The 13094-nt window shown below is 35.3% G+C and overlaps 1 protein-coding gene across 4 annotated transcripts in view; it reads right to left on the bottom strand.

The window, feature by feature from the left end:
• Window positions 1-12777, bottom strand: part of LOC123708702 (ephexin-1) — a 77818-nt gene extending 65041 nt beyond the window's left edge. For all 4 annotated transcript variants that reach the window (XM_045659535.1, XM_045659541.1, XM_045659540.1 and 1 more), the window contains exon 1: window positions 12641-12777. The gene's annotated coding sequence lies outside the window, so the exon portion shown is untranslated. The remainder of the gene's footprint in view (window positions 1-12640) is intronic.
• Between the last annotated feature and the right edge of the window lie 317 nt (window positions 12778-13094).

Genomic DNA, 13094 nt, shown 5'->3' with positions numbered 1-13094 from the left:
ATATTACCACAACAACCATAAATTATCATATTTAATAATATAAATAGAGACCTTAAACGTTTATATCAGTAGCTATAACCAAAAATATTTGTTACTATAGATACATAGTCGTACTTATTTTATTTTATTCCAAAAACAGCAACCTTTTAGTATGCTTGAACAAACATAATGCATTTAACGAAACGCGGTCGAGAGGGAAGGATCACGCAAAACATGACGTGCAATCTATTGTCGAATAAATAATCGGGTAGCAAATGTGTTATATTGGCATGCAGATTGGAGATAGATCTTTAGATATGAATCAATCCAAGATTAGATTTAGATTTAGATTGAGGATACATTATTAATTTTGGGCGTTAATGACCTTTTATTTATACAAGTTCATCGGAATTAAGCAATAAATATATCTGTCAACACACATTACATGTATGTTGACAGAAAAGTAAATGTTTGAAATCATTGTCTTTGATCTTTATAAAACACTGGCCAGTTCAGACGAATTAGTGTATTTGTTTTAAAAAAAATAACAAAGATTGACAGAATATTATCTTGAGTAAGCAATTTGCTAAATGTATTGTAATTTTTTTTAGAGTAGCCTGTTTTAAAACAAATAAATTATTGAAGTGAAACTTCTTTATCGGTGTTGTAAAAAAATTACCGTCATATTTTTCCGTTACACGCCGTTCCGTTACATATTTTTCTTGTCCCTACCACGGTTGATTCGTAGAGATTCGGAGCTATTAATAACAAAATATATAATAATGATAACAATGATATTAATAATTCTATTACAATTAATGAAATTCTGTAATAATCTGTAGTAGTAATAAGGTAAAATGAAATAATTGTATTATTTGTATTCATGTTTATGATAATAAAATCCTTTTGTTAAACTTTGTCTAATTTAACTTTAACCAATTTCTGTAAAGTTGCATATAGTAGATCATTTTTCGAAAAATAGTGTACACGCACACATTTTTTTAAAAGCTTAGGAGCCCTTCTTTAGCTTTCAATAAGGAAGCGATCAAATAAAGAAAGCAATGTTTTGCCGATGAAGGAAGTCACCATTGTTTGATGTTCCTCTTTGAGATAATTATTGCAATTGACTAAGACAAACGATTACTCACCGATTGTGTGAAACTAATTATAATATTCGTGTAAGAAGCTGAATATGGTTATGCGTTTATACGATTCAGTGAAATAATAGAATATATTGTACTATTAACGGCTTGGATTAGGCGGCCAAATTACGACACTTAAAAGTTATAATTAAACAATCATGTCTTTATGTCCTATAACCCCTAGATGGGGCAGTGAGTCTCCATCGCGTTCTGAGCCTCATATTTCACCTCGCTCCAAGTCTTTCCGGCTCTTTTTGCCTATGTAAGACTTCAGGTGTGCTTGGAACGGCCACGCTTATTGTGTCTTTTGATAGAGGATTTTAAATGCATTGAATACTATACCTTTCAATTAGACTGAGTAAATTATTAATTAAATCATAATAATTAAATAACAAAAATAACGGAATGGCTGGCACTTTATCTTCTTGTAGTTTTTTTTTTATACCGGGCCAAACGGGCAGGAGGCTCACTTGGAGGCACCGCCGATGGACAAACACACTGCCTGAACTCCTTTCTTGAAGGGCTCCTAAATCAAAAATCTGTCTGTTTTGCCTTGATAATTTTTCTTAAAAGCAAGAAGGTGATCAACCTCTTCTGCCCGAGACAGAATTTAGTAAGACAACTAACAATGTCCACCCAAGGAGATAATATTTGAGGATTTGAACGCAATCATGTTCAGTCGCACGTGTGAACTATCAGTATACTTTTATGTACTATAAATCAAATTGTTACGGTGTTTGTGAGTAAATAAGTTTTGCTTGTCACTGAAAAAGTAATCACTATAAACTACAATTAATGTCAAAGTGCCATTAATCATACATGTTGCACTGGTCTCAGATGTAATCATGGTAATGGCTGGATAAATTGTCGGTCCAAAGTCCATCAAAATAAAACATCTCAATAACCATTAATGAGAAAGATTTGTGTAAAAAAATCGAGGACTATGTTCAATTTTCAATATAAGATATATTATTACGTTCATATTTATAGCTTATTTCCTCGCATTATTTAGATTTCCTAAATATATTTTTTTATTTAAAAAAAGTCCATTAGGGGAAGACTTTCTGGTCTACTGTGAGTAATACATCTTAAACGTTCAATTCACTAGGAGGACGTCGTAGTATAATTTACCTGTTTCGTTCTACTTTTGGGTTGGTTATTGCTACAAATCGTAGGTTTGAGGCTTTATCAATGCTTTTTAGATCAGTTACAAGACGTATTTTGCGTAATGATATCGTGCGTAAAATGTTTCACATATCGGGAAGTTTAGTGATTCATTCATTTCTAACGTCAATGAGATAACATTTCTCAAGCGACCTTAAACCTTATGTTATTCATCTTAGCATCACTTTTGGTTATATAACACACATACAGTCAGCAAAATGAATCACGTAAATTGCCCAAGTATCACATTTCTAGGTCAAATAATAATGAAATCCGTATTCAAATATTTATTCCGATACTAAAATTAGTTTTTTTTCATTAAAAATGCAACCAAATACGTTTATTCTTAACAGTAAATAATAAATAAATAAAATTTATATGAGGGGGGGGGGGGGTTTACAGTGGAACGACGGCCGTGGAGGTGATACGGGTGGAACTTCGTATTCTGCCTTGATACTAAGCCGAACAAGTCTGAACACTCTCCGCGGTAAATGCTGTAGAATTTCTACGCAACGCCAAGGGATGCTCAAAAATGGATTTGTTGTCGACAATTAGAACCGCCTTTCCTTGAATATAGAATGACAATCTTTTTTGACCTAACACTGAAAAATTCAATGTGAAAAGATAAACTGTTCGGTCTCATCCTCACCCGACAGAGAAGACCCCGAGAGGCAAGAAATGCAATTTTTATGATAATTTAAATTTAATTATCGCTACAGATTCCACTGGCGTTCCGAAAACGTTGACAATTTCCATTGTCCCTCAATTGCTGACATTTCTTCTTCAAAAAAATGTTACATTTTTGTTCAGTTAAAACTTTAAAATCAATTAATAATTGATAATGACAGATAACACACGTCGATGTTATCAGCGCGCGCATGTTATCAATCAAAACGATTTCGTAATGCTAGAAAGTGAATGTTCGAAAAAAGTTAAAGAAATGAATGGATGAATTATCGACTATTGAAAGTATTGATTACATAGTTTTATTATATAGGTATTACCTACTAACTGTTTTTTGAGTTTTATGAGCGATTTTTAATCCCCTGCTTAGCTGGCGCGGAATCAGGCAGATCTGTCTAGAAGCTAGGCAGCAAGGGAGTGTCAAATCTTCCTTTTCCTCAAAAGGGACTTTATTTGCTTATACTAGGTCTGGTGGGCTTGGCATCTCCCACCAGGCACGGCCGTCAATTTCGCAAATATCCTCATGATATTTATGGGCGAGTCCATGCCGCTGACCGCCGGGAATCGCGTCACAACTTGTGCTATTCATTGACATATTTGACAAGTCTGAGTGGCGTTATCCAATAAACGAGACATGTATGTGTTCATACTAATAATGAAGAAAGTAACGAATCAATTTAAAAACTGCTGGACCGAATCCTGAATTTCAATATTGTAACGCTACATTATCCTTGAGTAACAGGCCATATTTATTTCCAACTTGCCTCCGCGAACTTCGTTTCATTACTTTAATTAGTCCAACGGTCGTCGAGTAAATAAATATCCGTGCGATAGGCGTTAAAGACGTTACCACTCGTCAATGTATCTACAAGCCTTAACATTACATTTATAATATTTGATTCGATTCACGAATAAGAACCATAAACTAAAAACCAATATAATTTATATTGAGTGTGGTTCCAAAACGTGATTCTTCATCACTGGGGCAACTGCGTGCCACACCTTTAATTGAGAACTCTCTTTGTCTTGACCGAGATAAATAACAAACGCAACTAGTTCAAATGTTACCGCATTATTTTTAATAACTGTGTCGCTTAATACACTTCTACATCTGCTTCATACATAGATAAGGCATATATGACCAGCCTTCTGTGTTGGCCAAGTTTTAACTTATATGGCATGTACGTTACCGAGCATAATATCGCCGCTCTTATTCAACGTGTACACCGAACTCATAATGCGCATCACCTTGGAAGACTGGACAGACGGGGTAACAATTGGTGGATACCTGATTGCGAACTTGCGTTACGCGGATGACACCACTCTGTTTGCATCCAGTTCGCAACACTTGGAAGAGGTTCTGTCAAGGATGGAACGAGTGAGCCATGAGTTTGGACTTAAGATAAATCGCAGCAAAACCAAGGTAATGATTGTTGACCGTGCCAGAAATAATTCGCCTCAAGTGACAAATGCAACGTAGTCCAATCTTATATTTATCTTGGGGCTCAGATTTCAAACAATGGCGGATGCATCGATGAGGTCAAACGACGTATGGGCATCACAAGAACGGCTATGGACAAGATGCAAAAGATATGGAGAAACAGGACCATAACAAAAGCCACGAAGATCAGGCTCGTGAAGACTCTTATATTCCCCATATTTCTGTACGCGGCCGAAACGTGGACCTTGCGAGATGTGGAAAGACAGAAAATGGACGCTCTAGAAATGTGGTGCTGGAGGAGAATGCTTGGGGTTTCGTGGACCGAGTTTCGTACAAATGTCTCGATACTTCAAGAACTCGGTATTAAGCAGCGTTTATTTTCAATAGTACAATCTCGCATCCTTACATTCTTCGGACACGTATCTCGGCGTGGTATTCAGTCCATAGAACGCCTTGTCGTCCAGGGGAAGATAGAAGGCACTAGACCGCGCGGAAGGTGACCTACGCGTTGGACTGACCAGATCAAGTCTGCCGTAGGAGGTACACTCAATGAGTGTAGCAGGATGACCACTAATAGGCAACGATGGCGAAACGTCGTGAAGCGCATCACATCTGCTCCTTTGATGACCACTACTAAATAGCGTTCACGACCGCTCTGTCAAGAGTGTACCGGATAAGAAGAAGACGTTACCGAGTCGGTAAAGTATAGGTACCGGCAAACTTCTTGAGCAAAAGGGAGTGGGGGAAATTTTGCGCATCATACACACACAAACGTCAACTACGTGATTTGCACGTCACTCTCCCACTGCCCCTCCCAGTGATACCTAAAAATCGCTTCTGCGCAGGCAAGGACATTTGTTCAAGATGTTTGACGGATTTTTTCACATGTTTTGAGATAACAGAGGACAAACGGACAGGATGACTTGATGTAAATGCATACTCTCAACGTCCGGTATCACTTAACATCAGATGTTCTATAATAAAGAAGGTACGCGAGTGTATTCCGGGCCTTTTCGGAATTGCTGTGCTCTTTTTGTAGGACACTAAGTTGAATTGGCCTAACTTCAGTGGTGCGCACGTCAACTGCCTTTAATGACGCTCAGTCGTGGAACGATGGAGGTCGAGGATGGTATTTCATATTCTGCTTCAAAGTCTGATGATGAAAAGCAGCTGCAAGTAGTAATCCGAACAACTCCGAACTCCATTGTAAATTCGATATAGGAACTAAACTACCAATGGTTCAGGAACATATTGTGTTGAAAGTTTCACACTGAATGTAATGACATTAAAATACTCACTCAAAACCTTATTAAAAGTTGTTTTATTTCAAAATAATCGTTTCCAAGTTCATCTACCCTACACCGGTAAATCGTGACCAGCATTTCAAGTGACTTGCAATAGGTATTCAAATGCACCACATTCCTACATCTCTGGTCGTTTACGTATACCGACCTACAACAATATCATTGGTAATTTAACATATAGAGCGCAAGATTCCCCAAGCTTTATTTTTACGACGCTCACAGGCCGCAACCTCGCGTAGTATCACGATGACAGGTAGTTTAAAATATATTTGTGTATAGTTTTAATTTACAAAAACAATAATCCTGTCCTGTATCGACAAGTATACATAACCAATAAATTCACACACGAAATAAAAAATGAACAAGAAATTAATTGCGAAAATCAAGGAAAATTATAACAAAATAACTAACGAATAGTAGAAATTTCACTCAACGGACAGTAAATAAAATCCGTTAACCTATCTTATATGTTAACTAATTATTATCTTTATTCAGTCTTAAAGACATACGATAAAGTTTTCAGATGCCCTGGCTCTGAATTACTGCTAAGTAAGTAGATTTGATTTATAAGTCTTACTAAAAATAGTTTGGTTTAAACTTATTTAAATTAGGGAACAAGAAAATTTCGTAAAATCAATCCCATATTTTCCGTCCGCGATACTTTATGAACCGATTTTAACAGAGATGAACAAATAGTTACGAATGCGCAGTTAGCGATATAATAAACTTAGTTTACTTTTTAAACTTACAAAATATCATTTTGTAACTAATAATAGTATTATTTCTTTAGGCTTCTCAGGCAATATTCTAAAAGCGTACGTAATTGATTTCCGATTTCTTGATTTACATTAACACACATAAAATACCATTGCTAAAGGAAAATTCGCAAAGGACAAAACCTTCACATGGAAATGTAAAGAATTCTAATGATTCAATTTGTTTTGTTGCTGATTCCGTAACGTTAAGCGATTTTTATATTAACTATTCGTACGTATGGAAAAAAAAACGTGTCTAGGTAAAAAATCGGCTTTCGTCGCTTTGTTACTAACTTGCATTTTTTTGGTTACACGCAGAGATTCAGTACGCTTAGAAAAATTTATCGTGATTGGCAGAGGCCGATCCCCTATCCACTGGACCGACCAAGTAAAGGCCCTTACGGGTCTTACTCATCCAGGGGCAGGGGTTTGCCGAAGACAGAGGAGAGTGGAGTTTTTTTTATAGAACAAGGGATACACGGGCAGGAGGCTCACCTGATGTTCAGTGACACCGCCACCCATGAACAATTGATGCCAAATAGCTCGCTAGTGCGTTGCTGGCTTTTTTTAAATGCTCTTTTCTTGAAGGACCCTAAGTAAGTTGTGCGGCTGAACACGACCTACAGAAATGAAGAGACTAAAGAAGAATTATGGACGAAATATCAAAATTGTTCTGCATCCTTAGTTTATGTTAATCTTATTGGAATCTGGATAGAATCCAGCCAATTCTCCTCCTCCTCCTTCAAGTCCATATTTTATGTACTTGAACATTTGCCGATAATGTAAAGCGTATACTTAACATGCTCATCACGTAACTAACGGTTAAGATAGTTATGGGAACAGCGTTAGCAAAACTTCTAGACTTGGCCATTGACCACAGGTGCATAAATTTGATCATGAATATAACAACGCATCCGCACATTCTGTGTGAGTGTCCATGAGCCACTTCACTGAATGGAAGACAATGTGTTCTATAAAAAGACTCTATTTATTCAAATGTTTGTAAATAAAATAATATATTTTAAACGGTCATACGACTCTACTTAATGTTTTTTTTTATATTTTTCAATAGAAGTCTAGTCATAGAAGGCTTGATTTTTAAAATGTATAAAATTAAAAAGTTTTGTCCCTTGTAGGGGACAAGGTAGCATTTCCTCACTGTTGTGCGATACTTATTCGTTGAGCGAGGAATGCACCAGCTCTGGGGTAACCATTACCGGTGATGTAAATAGTAATATTTACCAGCCTCAACCTAAATCTCTAATAAGCGCCTAATTTGCCCTTGAGTCCCACGGCGCAAGAGTCTACTCCAAAAGCAAAAAAATCAAAGTTGGAGGAATGACATATTTGAGCCGTTTATTTTTTTCAGCCTGCTCTGTGGTGATACAGGACTATCATGTCCACACAAGTAGCATCCCATAAAAAATAAATTAATATATTATATTTCAAATTAAACAATTAATAAACCTCTTTTTAATAGTGTATCTGGGGTAAAAGATAAAGCACATCCGGGCACGTATAGACTGCATTTAATATCAACGGAAATAGATAATCTAAACACTTGTTCTTGTGATTCCAGTTTTGAAAATGTTAAAATACGTGGTTATACAGGATTGATAAGTTATAATTTACGTTTTGTTATGAGTGGCCGTATGTTTCGACAGATGGGATAATTGCTGAAAGTCGTGGTGCATAATATTTTAGTCAATTTGGACCCCACGGCCCAAGAGTCTCTACTCCAAAGGGAACAATATCAAAGTTGGAGAAATGACGTCATAAGACAAGGAAAGAAGATATTTGAACCGTTTATTTTTTCCGCCTGCTTTGCAGCTTTGCGAATGGCGATTATATCAAAACCCACATTCTCTTAATATCGCTACAATTGGAAAAAGCTGCATACTAAATATTTAATTCATTAGGGTATTTTTTTTTCTTCTACCCCGGTTTTTGGAGAGGATTATTGAACGAGTTTAATACGAAAGATACCCACTTTACTTAAAAAGAAAGTTATACTGTGTACACAAAAAATTGACGTTATATAGCGACGTAAAACATTGTTTACACTCAAACATTTCACCGGATGTGAATGAGCTTCGCGAATTTCCATATCCGTTCGTAACACGTAGGTAATCATATATTTACATTGTACACGACTACAATTTAACGGTAATACATACTCAACATGCCTCAATTGAATGTTATGTCCTTATCACTCTCGCGTCACTTTACAATTGATTAAAGTGGACAAAACCCTATTTAACTGAGGCTTATTGCACGTTTATAAATTAAATTTTTGTAATGATCATTTATTACTTTGCAACAAATTTTGAACGATTCAGCGGAACTTTGCTATCGCCTTCAGATGGTAATAAGAATTGTTGCATTGTTATAAGAAAAATAAAAGTTATGGGAGAATAAATTATGTACGAAATGGCGGGGCTTAAATCTTAGGGCAAGTACCGCCTTTTGTACAGACAATGTTAGTCTATGCATATTTTCTTCTTCCCACAAAAGTGAAAGTTTGTTTACAAGCAATAGGTAATAGCAATAGTGGCTACATTAGTTAATTGTGTTACTTCAATTTATGGCACGACACTAGGTATTCCGGGCAATCGCTTGCAACTCTTGACTATATCCAACACATAGCGGCTCGGATAGTCGCCAACTTTCTGATCGGCTAGGTCATGTAGCTGTGCGTAGGGATTTAGGCTCTCTGCATCTTCTATCGCATATATCGTGCACGGGGAGAACTTAGAATCCGAAGAACTCTTCGGCTTCCGGCGGCAACTCCATTAAACACTCCCCGTGATTCATTAGATAGAAGACCCACATCGCAACGCCAAAGGATCAAGCCGCTCGGAAGGAAATTGGTCGTCGACGATTCAAACTGCTCTTCGTTGAATACTAGTCTAGGGGAAGGAGTAATATTAAAGTAGTAGGTTTGCGATGCTGGATTAACAAAAAACTAACTCGACTTATTGAAGAGTTCGTAGATCTAAATGACACTTATGTTATTGGACATTATTGGAAACGAAAATATTAAATTACAATTTATGAGTGTTAACCACACTAAAGGGCTATCCTAACCTTGCCTAACTAATGTTAGGTTACATAACTCGGGGCTTAACAAAAAGGTTTAAACGTTAAAGCAATATGAAAAGCGAGCGTTAAGAAAAAGTTCTTTAAAGAAATGGCCGAATTATATAACTGACACCTTTTTCACTGTTATATCATTGCACGTAACAGAATTCACAAATTGTGCAAAAAGATGGAAATCCGGCATACAACGCAAATCAGAAGGGAAGAGACTGTAACTTCCTACAGCGTATGTAAATTTTAGTATGCGGTATTTATAAGTATCATTATCTGTGCCTAATTTGGAATATTAACTATAATCCGGAAATTAAGTACCAAATTAGTGGAAACAATTATTCTGTCTTCCCATAAACAACACTAATGTTGCAAACATTAGTATTTGCTATTGAGGTGTTATAACGACGTGAAAAAAACTTTATTGTTGCGTATTATCCAGTCAAATAGGCTTCAAAAAATTTATCATATATAGGATATTCATATATAAATTGATTTATTATCGTTTAAGACGTTGGCCTCATATTTCTGTATGATTATTTTTCAAACTAATAGGTAAGTCAATCTAATTTGGGTCTAAAGCCAGCCGGTTTCCTTACAATGTTTTCCTTCACCGTTCCGACGAATGTAAATGCGCACATAGAAAAAAAGTCTATTGCTGCAGTCAGGGATCGAACCTACGACCTCAGGGATGAGAGTCGGACGCTGAAGCCACTAGGCCAACACTACTATACAAATAGAAAATATTGTACATTTTGAGGTCGTTTCTATTTTTTAAAGATTACTTTGTGAAGAGGTTTCTACCATAGGTAAGAATGTAAAACTAATCATAAAATAAAGGTTACTTTTTATTGGTCAAATAATACAACAAATAAATTCATTTATGTATAAAAATATTATCATACATATGCAATACCATATTTCAAAGACAAAGGAACATGATATGGTTAAATACTATAGTGGAAACCCATTCCAAAACACGCGTACGTCTACAGAATATCAATGTAGTCTTGCCTGTTTGTAGCAAATATAGTTTGTTCTATTTTTCGTTAAGAATTTTATCTACCTTGTGGTTTCTTGGGGAATCGAGATTTTCGTAAAAGTCATTGTATCTAACTTTGGATACTACAAATCTATTATTATTTCTTGGTAGTACCAACTAGAGCAGGCATTCCCAACGTGGGGAACGCCCCACAGGCGGGAAATTTGATTGTTAAGGGGGGCTTATCGAAATAGCCAAAAAATAATATTGTCTTTTGTTAACATAGCTTTTACACATTAAGAAAAACACTTTTTGAACGGATTGAAGCTATGTGTTATTATTAAAAACTTATAATTATTTACATATTTTTTTCCGACGTTTCGCGAGCTTTTTAGTGTGCGTGGTCACGCTATACAATAATACATAGCTTCAATCCGTTCAAAAAGTGTATTTCTTAATAGACAATTTTTTTTTACATTTACTTACTGTGATTCGTTTACCAATTCCTAGTAAATTCTTTCTAAAACCTATCATTTATATAAATAATTAAATTTTTGATATAAATTGGGATCATCAGAATTTTAGAAATACGAAGATGGTGGCTGAATTAGAGACAGATTGAAAACATGAAAGTATGAGAACGCGTTACATTGCTACTATATTTGAATATCTATTCGCTTATATCTGCATTTTGAATCATTTCATTTGTCAGATAGCCACGTAATTACAATACTAATATAAAAGTTATCATAAGTATCGACCCGAATAATTCAGCTGTGTAAACTACACATATTTTTAAACATATGTCATTTTCTAGACTTAGTATGATGAGCCCCACGTAGGTTATGAACGACAGCGTCCCGTCCTGTTTTATCGAGGCTTAAACACGAGCTCCGTATGAATGTAACATAGGTACAGAGGTCGTACATGACGCTACGACCAGGTCTGAAATATTGGTATCATACTTTTTAAAGGCCTATGGTGGTATACTTGTAACAATATGACGAATTAACATGTTTTTTTTGTATGCAGTAAATAAAAATCCCGCTCCGTTGTATGTAGTTAGAAATAAATCGTGACCTTTTGTTGTTTTGCTGCATTGAAACGGTTTATAACTTTTTTTTTTAAATAAGTAAAAAATAATGCATTACTGACCATTTTCACTAGCTAATTTCATGTCTTTTTTACCTTGTGGGATCTTGTATAACGCTTAAACATACATACAGGCATAATCTAAAACTTGGTAAGCTAAAAAATACACATACAATGAAGCGCAAGGAAGATGGTGTATGAAAACAAAGATGAACGACAACCACAAAACGAAGGGGCCACTTACTACTGAGAAAGCACTGTTCTACTAAATCTTCTCCATTAACGGCCAGTCTTTATGAAGAACATTAACGTCGAACGGCTATTGAATAATCCTTATCACTCATTTTGAATAAACGTGACAAAAAAATTAATTAAGGTTTATGAATAAGTCCGATAATGTACAAATTATTACAGTAATTACTATTGTAAAGGTTAAGTATTGCATAGTTAATTTACCAATAAAAGCGATAGTTTGTATATGTAGGTAAAATTAAAATATTCTGAAAGTAACTCGATTGCATTTCTACTTATGTTCAAAAGATGCATTAAGTGATATGATTTTTTATAAACAAGGAGGAATACGCCTACATAATGAAGACGAACTTTATTTAAAATGGTCGGAATTTAGCAAACACAGTTGAGTTGTCTATGGATGTCTCGGTTTTCAAACTTTAAAGTAAACACTGTTTTTGATGAATAATATCTATGTAAACATATTAATGCATGACTTCTAAACGTACCGTGTAGTATATAAACTAAGTGACGTTGACAAACAATTTGTAATTGTGTTTATTTATTTAATTTGTGTAGGATGTTTAGTTTTAACAGTCCGCGTTATGGACCTTGACAAAGCCTTAACCGATAAAAAATTAGTTTCTAGTATTTAAAAATGTCAAGATAAGTAATTTTACGCAATCTATTGCCTCATTACATGCCAATGGCATTGAATTCACATAAAACATAAAAAATGCCACCGCTTTGACGTAATGGCGCACCTTAGTACATACCTTGGAAATCCAAGAAGAAAACCATAAGAAAAATCCAACAATACACACACTATCTATCTCTTTATAAATATAAAGGGAAGATAGTCACGATCACATTTTTATAAAAACACTGTCAATAAAACGCGTATGCGACTGCGCACTGATTGTTAGGTACTGAAGTGCGCCGGGTGCGTCTGTGCCGCGGTTTGCGCGCTTGTCGCCCGATATGGCGGACGCTTGACAGCATGAAACAGCTTTAGCGCCAGACTGGAATATTCATATTGTTTTTTATTATTATTTGTTAATGTTATGTTGAATAAACACATTGTCAACGTTATCGCTATATATATTAACCTTAATACATTGTAAGAAATTTAAAAAAGTTTTATTTATAAAAAAATATTAAATATTATTCAGAAGGTACTACTGTATTATTTGATGTAGTTATAATTTGTTTTTTATACATATAAAATCT

Source organism: Pieris brassicae, chromosome 4, assembly GCF_905147105.1.
Source record: "Pieris brassicae chromosome 4, ilPieBrab1.1, whole genome shotgun sequence".
NCBI lineage: Eukaryota > Metazoa > Arthropoda > Insecta > Lepidoptera > Pieridae > Pieris > Pieris brassicae.
This window is presented reverse-complemented; position numbering and strand designations above follow the sequence as displayed.